This window comes from Pristiophorus japonicus, chromosome 18 (genome assembly GCF_044704955.1).
Source record: "Pristiophorus japonicus isolate sPriJap1 chromosome 18, sPriJap1.hap1, whole genome shotgun sequence".
In the NCBI taxonomy this organism is placed as follows: domain Eukaryota; kingdom Metazoa; phylum Chordata; class Chondrichthyes; family Pristiophoridae; genus Pristiophorus; species Pristiophorus japonicus.
Genome location: NC_091994.1, coordinates 7,222,861 through 7,235,469, shown reverse-complemented (window position 1 = coordinate 7,235,469; position 12,609 = coordinate 7,222,861). Strand labels below are relative to the sequence as shown.

Here is a 12,609-nt window from a genome sequence, read left to right as displayed (position 1 = left end):
CATGATCTTGTTGAATGGCGGAGCAGGCTTGAGGGGCTAGATGGCCTACTCCTGTTCCTAATTCTTATGTTATGTTCTTATGTTATGTTCTTATGTTCTTAAAACACATATTTAAAATATAAATGAGGAAAAGGGTTTCTATGATTTTTCCAGCACAAACTTTTGTCTCACAAATAGTAGGAATGATACAAACAGGTTGTTTAATGGGTGCATAAGGGGTGTACACCAGTTTCGTAATCTCTCATACACAAAGATTCCATGACCATCAGCCTAAGTTATATGGGGGAGTTAAGCCCACATCTTTGAGAAAAGCACCTAGTTCGGGAGGAAAGCGATTCAGCCCAAGGTTGAAGTAAAGGTGAGGGACACCATTCAGCCCATCTAGACCATCCATGCCCAGTTCATCCATCACCTCCATTACAGCACCCAAGGTCCGTGTGAATGGTTTGGAGGAGTCTGCCTCCCGTCCCGACCCAGAGACAACTCCAGACGTTGCTTGTAGGTAGGAAAAGAAGGGTCATCGGTTCTGAATTCTCAGTGTCCTCCAGCATGGAAATTCTTTTAAGCCCTGCGCGCTTTGGGGCGGAGAAGAAAAGGCGAAATAAATAGAAATATTGTCGAGGCGCACGGTTTGATCAAACTTGGCACCATTGGCTCATTGTATGATGTACCATGACGGTCTGGGCTTGAAGCAGGAGAGCTTCTGCAATTGGCCTGGGCTTGCCCTCGCTTGGGGCTGCTCCTCTGATCATTCCGCAGTGACCCCAGCTGGAAGCGCGATTATGGGGCGGGGAGCAGGGTGTGGGGGGGGGGGGGGGGGTATCGGGCGAGGTGAGCCTTCCCGCGAAGCTCACTTCACACCCCTTTGTCCCTCGTGGAGCCGGGACGAGTAGCCGTCAATCCCACGGAAGGACAGCTCTCCTCTGAGCGGGTCTGATGGAAGCGCCAACAGTTGGGGAAATATCAGCGCCATTGTGACAAAACTAGCCCAGCCACAATGCCCCCTTGTGGTCGGATGTCCTGCCAACATTCACTATTTGCGGGTGGGAAGAGAATGAGAGCAAGTATGTCATTGTTAATTAAGATATCCCGTTCAAGCCCACACAGAAATAGAATTTATTGTTCCCTATATTACATTTATAACGATGTTTTTTTGTCCAAGTATACAGTCCCATTCACGACGTGTCCTGCGGAGATTCACCAATTGCTCGATCCCTTTATTTGTTTGAGCACCGATCTCTGCGGTGACCACGCACATCTCAGGCTGGCGTTGTGCACCGCGTCCCACATCAGCAGCAGCTCGAACGGGCGGAAGCGGTGCACGAGGAGGAGTTCGCGGTAAAAGCACGGATCGAAAGAGTCATCCTTGGGTGATGGGACCCTCACCCCGGCCATCCTGAACCCCATGTGCTCGCGGGGGGCAAGCCCGGCTTTGGCCAGGCACATCCCGAAGAACACGTCGTCGATGGGGTACAGCTCGAGTTCCCGGGAGACACCGCGGATAGCGCCCGCCGTGTACCTGGACATGAGGATGCCCCCTCCCCCGGCATACGGCGGGTAGGAGCGCGAGGTGGTCACCACCTCCGGGATGTAGTACTTGCTTGACTTGTCGCGTCTGGGCCTCTCCTTGGAAAGGATGTGTCCCACGTACAGGTGCCGCCCTCCCTTTTGGCCCCCCTCCACACTCAGCAGATAGTCGACCATGTTGTCCGTGTTGGCGAAGACGTCATCGTCTCCATTGAAGATGAACTGGGCTTTGGGGCAATAGTCGGCCACCCACTGCAGCAGCTTGTACTGTTTGAGGGTCAGGTTGAAGAAGGTGTCCAGGAAGTCCCACTGCAAGATGTCCCGGTGTTGCCGGTTCTCCATCGCTAGGACGCGGTTGAGCTTCCCCCGTTCCTTTTGGTCGGGAGACACGGCAGAGATGAAGACCCTCCTGATGCGGACCCCTCTGAACTCTCGCTCTTTCCCCCAGGTCCTCCTCACCATGTCTCGCCGGTCGTGATTGAAGGGGTCAGATTTGATCACCAGCAGCAAGAAGACGCCTTGGGACCGTGCGCGACCTCCGCACTTGTCCGGCACGTTCTGGATGAGGTTGAATTCCCGACAGTGCTTGTACATCAGGTAGTTTTTGATGTGCTGTGGCTGCTCAGCGAACGTTGGCAAGTCCAGGACCGTCTTGTTTGCCTCGCACCGCGGCGCAAGTTCCGCCTTCTCTGCTCTGGTGGCGACAAGGTCGTGCAAACGGTCAGGGCGGACGGTCTCCGGGGTAACGGTGACACTCTGTCCCGATGGTTCTTCATCCCTGAAGATGAACACCAGTCCCAGGATGATGATGGCAAACAGCACAACCTTTTCAAGGACCCTTTGCAGCCTTCTCATTCTTTGCCTGTCGACAGAGGAGAAATCAAAAAAGGTGCATTATAGAAACATAGAAACATAGAAAATAGGTGCAGGAGTAGGCCATTCGGCCTTTCGAGCCTGCACCGCCATTCAATGAGTTCATGGCTAAACATGCAACTTCAGTACCCCATTCCTGCTTTCTCGCCATACCCCTTGATCCCCCGAGTAGTAAGGACTATATCTAACTCCTTTTTGAATATATTTAGTGAATTGCCTCAGAAAGCAATAAGTTGCATTGACATAGCTTTTCACGACCTCATCATGTCCCAAAGCGTTTAAAAGCCACAGTTTGGGAGACTATCTCAGGAGCAGTGAATGTGTACAGAAGATATTTCAGCTCCGACCAATCGGGTGAGTCGAAGACCCAATTTTTGCATCAAACATTCTGATAATTTGAGTCAGTATAAAGCTGCTAACTTCGGAAAGGTCGTGAGTCAGCCAAAACAGCACCAACTGACCTGAGAGGATAGGAAGTGAAAAGATTGAAAGTGTGACGTCACAGGAAAGCGATTGGCTGTTCAATTTTTTTCTCCTTTTTCTTGGGCATTGGTTTAAATTAAGGGCTGGGATTAAAAATCTGAGCTTTCAAAATGTGAGAACAATTACTTAAATATGTTAGAGAAGGCAGGGCAGGCGATGTCTTGCTGCTGCCGCATGTGGGAGCTGCTTGACCCCATTGAGGTCCACGGCGACCACATCTGCCGCAAGTGTCTGCAGCTCAAGGAACTTCGGCTCCGTGTTGATGAGCTGGAGTCCGAGCTACGGACACTGCGACACGTCAGGGAGGGGGAGAGTTACCTCGACGCTGTGTTCCAGGTGGCAGTCACAATTAATTTCAATTTAGTCCGTGGTCAGGGACAGGAGGGTGTGACTACGAGTGAGGCAGGTATGGGGACCCAGGGGGTTGTGCTGGAGGAGCCTCAGCCCTTGCTCTTGTCCAACAGGTTCGAGGCTCTTGCTCCCCGTTGGTCGAGAGCAGGGACTGCAGGGAGGATGAGCAAACCGACCACAGCACCGTGGTACAGAGGACCGTTCAAGTGGGGGGAGTAAAAAGAAATGTTGTAGAGGTAGGGGACAGTATCATTCGGGGTATAGATACAGTTCTCTGCAGCCAAGAGCGGAAGTCCCGGAGGCTGTGTTGCCTGCCTGATGCCAGGGTTAAGGACATCTCCTCTGGGCTGGAGGGGAACTTGGAGTGGGAGGGGGAAGATCCAGTTGTGGTGGTCCATGTCGGTACCAATGACATAGGTAAGACAAAGAAAGAAGTTCTGCTGAAGGATTATGAGCAGCTAGGGGCTAAATTAAAAAGCAGAACCCCAAAGGTAATAATCTCCAGATTATTACCTGAGCTACGAGCAAATTTGCATAGGGTAAATAAGATCAGCGAGATGAACGCGCGGATCGAAGACTGGTGTGGGAGAAATGGGTTTCAATTCATGGGGTCCTGGCTCCAGTACTGGGGTAAGAGGGAGCTGATCCACTGGGACAGGCTTCACATGAACCGGGCTGGGACTGGGGTCCTGGCGAATCGAATAACTAGGGCTGCAGAGAGGGCTTTAAACTAAATAGTGGGGGGGGAGAAGGATTCAGGTGAGCGTAAATTTAAAAAGTCAAAGAGCAAGGAGAAGGCAATAGAGCAGAGTAGCGGTGGGGAAAATGATAACCAGAGTATGACAGGAAGGGACAGAATGTATAAATATAAGAGTGTATCAGAAAGTGGGGTCAAAGCAGGGAAAATGGTAAAAAAACAACATTAAAAGCTCTTTATCTGAATGCACACAGCATTCGTAACAAGGTAGATGAGTTGCCGGCACGAATAGATACAAATGGGTATGATCTGATAGCCATTACAGAGACGTGGTTGCAAGGTGACCAAGGCTGGGAACTGAATATTCAGATGTATTTGACAATTCGGAAGGATAGACAGAAAGGAAAAAGAGGTGGGGTAGCACTGTTAATAAAGGATGAAATCAGTGCTTAAGTGAGAAATGATATTGGCTCAGAAAATCAAGATGTAGAATCAGTTTGGGTGGAGATAAGAAATAATAAGGGAAAGAAGTCACTGGTGGGCATAGTCTATAGGCTCCCTAAACAGTAGCTACACTGTGGGACAGAGTATAAATCAAGAAATAATGGAGGCTTGTAAGAAAGGTACGGCAATAATCATGGGTGATTTAAATCTTCATATTGAGTTCAAAGAATATATCCGGGACGGTTTCCTTGAACAGTACGTTGCGGAACCAACCAGGGAGCAGACTATCTTAGATCTAGTACTGTGTAATGAGACAGGATTAATAAATGATCTTGTAGTAAAAGATCCTCTAGGAAAGAGTGATCATAATATGGTTGAATTTCAAATTCAGTTGGAGGGTGAGAAAGTTGGATCTCAAACCAATGTCCTGATTCTAAATAAAGGCGATTACAAAGATATGAGGGCAGAGTTGGCTAAAGTGCACTGGGAAAATAGACTAAAGTGTAAGACGGTTGATGAGCAGTGGCAGACATTTAAGGAGATATTTCATAACTCTCAACAAAAATATATTCCAGTGAGAAGGAAAGAGTAAGAGAAGGAATAACCGGCCGTGGCTGACTAAGGAAGTAAAGGATGGTATCAAATTGAAAACAATGGCTTACAATGTGGCCAAGATTAGTGAGAGGCCAGAGGATTGGGAAATTTAAAAAACCCAGCAAAGAATGACTAAAAACATAATAAAGAGAGGGAAGATAGATTATGAGAGTAGTAGCAAGAAATATAAAAACAGATACTAAGAGTTTCTACAGGTATATAAAAAGGGAGTGGCTAAAGTAAATGTTTGTCGCTTAGAGGATGAGAATTAATAATGGAGAGCAGGGACATGGCCGAGACTTTGAACAAATATTTTGTATCGGTCTCTCTCCACCCCCCTCCCTCTCCAACCCCCTCCCTCTCCAACCCCTTCACTCTCTCTCCACGCCACCTCCCTCCACTCTCTCTCCACCCCCCCCTCCATTCACTCTCTCTCCAGCTCCCTCCCCTCCCTCTCCACCCCCTCCACTCTCTCTCCGCTCCCCCTCGCTCCACTCTCTCTCCATCCCCCCTCTCTCCACTCTCTCTCCATCCCCCCTCCATCCACTCTCTCTCCAGCTCCCTCCCCTCCCTCTCCAACCCCTCCACTCTCTCTCCACTCCACTCTCTCTCCACCCCCCTCCATCCACTCTCTCTCCAGCTCCCTCCCCTCCCTCTCCACCCCCTCCACTCTCTCTCCACTCCCCCTCTCTCCACTCTCTCTCCATCCCCCCTCTCTCCACTCACTCTCCATCCAGTCCCTCCACACTCTCTGCACTCCCCCTCCCTCCCCTCTCTCTCTCCACGCCACCTGTAATGACTCAAGAGTCTGGTTACTGTAAACTGACTCAAGTGCAACCTGATCCATCTTTATTCCAGCCCAAGAATGCCAGCGTGACATATATAGGTGGCCAAGCACACATGCCACATGCGTATAGCCCGATGACATCCGACCGCGGCGCCCTCTGGTGTCTGGTGACCCCGGGCATTATTACATAACACTCCCCCTCCCCTCTCTGTCCACCCTGAGCCTCCACTCTCTCCCCACCTCCCCTCCCTCCACTCTCTCCCCACCTCCCCTCCCTCCACTCTCCACACCCCTCCCTCCACTCTCTCTCCACCCACCCCTCCCCTCTCACTTCCTCTCTCTCTACAGCTCCCTCCTCGCTCTCTCCTCCCTCCCCCCTCCTCTGTCCACCCTCTCTCTTCTCCCCTTCCTTTCTCTCTCCCCCTCTTTCCCTGCCTCCCCCCTCCTTTCCCTGCCTCCCCCCCCACCATCTCTTCCTTCACCCACCTTTCCCTCCTGACTGGCGTTACCCAAGTCCAGTTACAAGTTGCTTACAACATTCACTAAGCACATGACACGCAAGATGGCCTTGCAGAAACTTGTCATGTGAGTTAAAATAACCTTTGGTCATTGCAGGGTGGCGCTTGTCTGCCATTTCAAACCAGCAGTACCTCTCCCTGAGATTCTACCTGCCCCACAGTGGAGCAAGTGTGGAGAACACAAACCCGTTACCACCCAGCACAGGGGCCAGAACACAGCGCAGACATGAAAGAAACAAAAACCTCAAAGAGAGCGACTACAAAATGAAACCAAAAGCGGTTGTACAACCTACAAACCGAAATGCATGTTGCCCCGGTGATCGTCTCCTCACAAAGGACGATCGTTTCACGTACAATACCTAAGCCTGAGCCTAAGCCCTTTAAACCACCCACCATTTATTGCCTCTGGAATTAAGAAAGTAACCCTTTCAATACCAAGACACTCTCGAGCTTAGTGGCAAACTACATGGACAGTTCACCTTACCAGTTACGGATACCTATTTCATCCTGTTTTCAGACACTGTAACGCTGGAGAAATACCACCAACGATGTCTCCGCAAGATCCTGCAAATCCCCTGGGAGGACAGATGTACCAACGTTAGCGTCCTCATGCAAGCCAACATTGAAGCACTGACCACACTCGACCAGCTCCGCTGGGCGGGCCACATTGCTCGCATGCCTGACACAAAACCCCCAAAGCAAGCGCTCTACTCGGAACTCCTTCATGGCAAGCGAGCCTAAGGTGGGTAGAGGAAACATTTCAAGGACACCCTCAAAGCCTCCTTGATAAACTGCAACATCCCCCACTGACACCTGGGAGTCCCTGGCCAAAGACCGCCCTAAGTGGAGGAAGAACATCTGGGAGGGCGCTGAGCACCTCGAGTCTCGTCGCCGAGAGCATGCAGAAAACAAGCGCAGGCAGCGGAAGGAGCGTGCAGCAAACCTGTCCCACCCACCCTTTCCTTCAACCACTGTCTGTCCCACCTGTGACAGAGACTGTAATTCCCATATTGGACTGTTCAGCCACCAGAGAACTCACTTTTAGAGTGGAAGCAAGTCTTCCTCGATTTCGAGGGACTGCCTCTGATGGTGATGACATCAATCAGTACTTCGATGTCTGAGTAAACACGTGGCCCAAATGTGCCCGTTTATGCGCGAGAGTACGTTTGTGAGCAGAGCTCCTTGTTACATTATTTCAGTCACGTCATGCAGAGATGCCTTTCAACATAACAACATAAGAATTAGGAGCAGGAGTCGGCCATACGGCCCCTCGAGCCTGCTCCGTCATTCAATAAGATCATGGCTGATCTTCGACCTCAACTCCACTTCCCCACCCGATTCCCAAATCAATCGACTCCCCTCGAGTCCAAAAATCTATTGATCTCAGCCTTGAATATACTCATTCTCTCAGCAACCACGGTCCAAAGATTTACAACGCTCTGAGTGCAGGAATTTCTCCTCGTCTCAGTCTTAAATGACCGATCCCTTATCTGAGACGGTGATAAGGGGTTCTCGAAATCATTTACATCTGTTGCGTAAATCTGTTTTGAAACAGTAAAACATTTCAATATTTTTTTTTTGCATTTAAACAGTGCCACTTTAAGAAGCAGGATTGTCACACTTCAATTGCTAACTAGTTAAAGGAACCTCCTGAATAAAGGCCATTCTTTGTTGGGATCATCGCTGAGTTATTGTGGGATACACTTGTTTCTCTCTGTAAATGGCAGTACTTTTGCAGATTTTATATTCAAGCCACACAGAGCGGGGCTGCTTTAATCACACGGATCCCATTCGCTGCAAGCGTTCCTCCGAGAGACGGAGAGAGTCGTGGAAGGGAAAGTGGTAGAGATGGAGGGATAGAGAAAGAGTCAGGGTGGAGAGGGACGAGGGAAGAAAGCCGGTTGAGAGAGGAGGTGGAAAGAGAGGGAGAAAGGGGAGAAAAGAGACAGGAAAGGTAGGCGAGAGGTGGAAGGAGGGATGAAATGAGGAGAAAAAGAGATGGAGTGAGAGAGAGAGAGAGAGAGAGAGAGGGGAAACGCAAATGAGAGAGAGGAGCGAAGAGAGAACTGAAAGGATGGAGTGAGAGAGATCTTAGGCAACAACTTTAGAATTACCTGAAAATGGTGTAATCTTGAGACTAAAATCAGGATGGGATAAAGGACACTGATGGAATCCTACCTTTGTTGAACTCGTTGCACAGTTCAGATTCACGGAGTGTGATCTGGGAATCGTCCCAAAACTACCACACTCCCCGGAACTCAAACCTCAACTGCATCTGAATGTGGGCCCACAGCCAGAACTACATTCAATCACTGAGGCGGAGTCACTGATACCAATCCTCTCCTTTAGCTGCTCCAGGAAATAAAAAATCTTTGGTGAGCATTCCAGCGGAAAGATTTCATTTTGATCAATATTAAGTAACTTGGACTTGGGTGCGCAGAGCACTATTTCAAAGTTTGCAGACGATACCAAACTCAGAAATGTAGTAAGCAGTGAGGAGGATAGTAAGAGACTTCAGGAAGACACAGACAGACTGGCGAAATGGGCAGACCTGCGGCAGATGAAATATAATGCACAGAAGTGTGAAGTGATACATTTGGGAGCAAGAATGAGGAGAGGAAATATAAACTTAAGGGAAAAATGTTTCTCCGGGGCAACCCAGCCTCAACTTTATGGATGTTTTTTCCAACCCTATCCTGATTTAGTTTGATTTTAAGCTACTTTCAGTTCTATTGGACCACTTGTTAGACCGTTGTACAAGTGTTGCTCCGTAAGGGCAAGTGTGGTGCAGATTTCTGTCAGATTGACACGGAGGCAACTCAGTGTCGCTCCCTATTGGTCCAGTTAGATCAGACGCTTTAGCAATCTGTCAAAGTTCCTGGGGTTACTTGTCCAGGAGGTTGGAACCGGAGGGTCTGGTGTGCATCATCACAATCAGGAACAACATTTTAATTTGATTTAATAAGCTTCCTTTAAATGTTTTTTTTGTTAATTTACAGGTGCAGCCAAAAGTCGAAGAGCAGCCCCTTCAAATAGTGCAACCTCACACACTGTATATTCGAGGAACACGGACTCCACCAGGCCGCAGAAAATGCAGGCGTCAACAGATCTACAAACCTGAGAGCATACTCACAGCTGCTTACATTACAGACCAGCGGGACCTGTTTCTAAGATATCAATCATAAAATGGTTACAGCACAGAAGAATGTAATTCAGCCCATCGAGCCCGCGCCGGCTCTCTGCAAGAGCACTTCAGCCAGTCCCACTCCCCCGCCTTTTCTGCGTAGCCCTCACAAATATATTTCCTTCAGGTACTTATCCAATTCGCTTTTGAAAGCCTCAACTGAGTCTGCCTCCTCAGGCAACGCATTCCAGATCCTAACCACTCGCTGCGTAAAATAACGTTTTTCCTCGTGTCGCCTTGGGATCATATGTCAATCACCTTAAATCTGTGTCCTCTGGTTCTCCACCCTTCCGCCAATGGGAACAGTTTCTCTCTCTCTACTCTGTCCAGACCCCTCATGATTTTGAACACCTCGATCAAATCTCCTCTCAACCTTCTCTGCTCCAAGGAGAACAACCCCAGCTTCTCCAGTCTATCCACATCACTGAAGTCCCTCATCCCTGGAACCATTCTGGTAAATCTTTTCTGAACCCTCTCTAAGGCCTTCACATCCTTCCTAAAGTGCGATGCCCAGAATTGGACACAATACTCCAGTTAAGGCCGAACCCGTGTTTATACAGGTTCATCATAACTTCCTTGCTTTTGTACTCTATGCTTCTGTTTATGAAACCCAGGATCTCGTAAATGCTACGCAATTGTATTAATACTGATCCAGCTGCTGTTGTACAAATATCCTCTTTTGCAATAGCAGATTTGGTTATCTCTAACAGATAAATGATTACTGGAATGTGTATTTAGATCAATTACTTCCCTGTTCTTTTTGATTGTAGCTGTTTCCCACACAGCACTTACAGCATGAATCATTCACTCAGGGATTTTCAGGTATAAAACAAAGAAAGAAAAACTTGCATTTATATAGCGCCTTTCACTAACACCGGACGTCTCACAGCGCTTTACAGCCAATGAAGTACTTTTAGAGTGTAGTCCCTGTTGTAATGTGGGAAACACGGCAGCCAATTTCCACACAGCAAGCTCCCACACACAGGGCCCAAGTCTCGGCCTCAGTTGCTCCTGATTTTTTGGAGCAACTGGTGTAGAACGGAGTATCTTAGAAATTCAAATTCTTGACATTTAGTTTGCTCCAGTTCTAGTCAGTTAGAACAGTTTCACTTGGGAACAGAATTTCTTTTTCAAAAGGGGGCGTGTCCGGCCACTTACGCCTGTTTTCAAAGTTTCGGCAGTGAACACTTACTCCAAACTAACTTAGAATGGAGTAAGTGAAGATTTTTGTACGCTCGAAAAAACCTTGTCTACACTTTAGAAAATCAGGCGCAGGTTACAAATTAGGCGTCGGGAACGAGGTGGGGGGGAGGGGGGGAAGGGAAGTCATTAAATTCTACAATCAATCCTTAGTTATACTTATACAAATATTATATAAATAAATCCAACCTGAATAAAAATTTATAAGCAAAGAAAAGATTAAATAAACCATGTTCCTCCCTGTGTGAAACAGCAGCAGCCTTCGAGCTGCTGTGCTTCAGGCAGGCCTTTCATGTTGGAGACAGGCAGAGGTGTGGTGTCAGTATCTTGACGTCAGCCCCAACAGCGGCAGCAAGCAGCCTTCGAGCTGAGCTGCTGTGCTGCAGGCAGGCCTTCATTCTCATAGTGGCTGGCCGGCAGCCGAAGGATCAACACTGGACGCACGCAGCTTTTCAAGGGGGCTGAGGCCATTCGGCCATGGGATAGGAGCGGCGTCAGTGGCTGGCCGGCAGCCGAGTCCTTTTAAAAATGGCCGAGTGCCAATGTTTGTTTGACACTGCGCGTGCGCGCACGCTCCAACGCGCACGCGCAGGGTTGCCGGCAACACGTTGGCCCATTTAAATTGGACCCAAGTTTCGGCCTGCGCCGAAAACGGCGCACCTCCGAGCTGGACGCCTTTTCTTCGCGCCTAAAAGTGCGCTAGAAAAAAACTTCGATATTCTCCGGCTCCTTGGAGCTTGAGCTCAGCTTGGCGCGGCGCGCTCTTCACAGCGGGGGGCGGAGCCAAACACTCGCACCGATTCTGTAAGTAGTGGGGGGGGGCGGGTCCAATTTAAATGAGCCAACGTGTTGCCGGCAACCCTGCGCGTGCGCGTTGGAGCGTGCGCGTTGGAGCGTGCGCGCACGCGCAGTGTCAAACAAACATTGGCACTCGGTCATTTTTAAAAGGACTCGGCTGCCGGTCAGCCACTGACGCCGCTCCTATCCCATGGCCGAATGGCCTCAGCCCCCTTGAAAAGCTGCGTGCGTCCAGTGTTGATCCTTCGGCTGCCGGCCAGCCACTATGAGAATGAAGGCCTGCCTGCAGCACAGCAGCTCAGCTCGAAGGCTGCTTGCTGCCGCTGTTGGGGCTGCTGTCAAGACACTGACACCACACCCCTGCCTGTCTGCAACATGAAAGGCCTGCCTGAAGCACAGCAGCTCGAAGGCTGCTGCTGTTTCACACAGGGAGGAACATGGTTTATTTAATCTTTTCTTTGCTTATAAATTTTTATTCAGGTTGGATTTATTTATATAATATTTGTATAAGTATAACTAAGGATTGATTGTAGAATTTAATGACTTCCCTTCCCCCCCCTCCCGCCCACCTCGTTCCCGACGCCTAATTTGTAACCTGCGCCTGATTTTCTAATGTGTAGACAAGGTTTTTTCGAGCGTACAAAAATCTTCACTTACTCCATTCTAAGTAAGTTTGGAGTAAGTTTTCACTGCCGAAACTTTGAAAACAGGCGTAAGTGGCCGGACACGCCCCCTTTTGAAAAAAAAATTCTGTTCCCAAGTGAAACTGTTCTAACTGACTAGAACTGGAGCAAACTAAATGTCGAGAATTTGAATTTCTAAGATACTCCGTTCTACACCAGTTGCTCCAAAAAATCAGGAGCAACTGAGGCCGAGACTTGGGCCCCAAATCTGTTTTTTTGTTATGTTGATTGAGGGATAAATATTGGCCCCAGGACACCGGGGATAACTCCCCTGCTCTTCTTCAAAATAGTGCCGTGGGATCTTTTATTTCCACCTGGATTATGTGCTCGAATCTCTGGAGTGGGACTGTTGAGCATGCATGTAGTCCTGTGTTGCAGCTTCCCCAGGTTGGTACCTCATTTTTAGGTACGCCTGGTGCTGCTCCTGGTATGCTCTTCTACACTCCTCTTTGAACCAGGGTTGGTCCCCT

General features: G+C 49.0%; 1 pseudogene; it reads right to left on the bottom strand.

Annotated features, from left to right (window-relative positions):
• Window positions 1–1,102: 1,102 nt before the first annotated feature.
• LOC139229132 (N-acetyllactosaminide beta-1,3-N-acetylglucosaminyltransferase 3 pseudogene) lies at window positions 1,103–8,616 on the bottom strand (annotated as a pseudogene).
• Window positions 8,617–12,609: the final 3,993 nt, after the last annotated feature.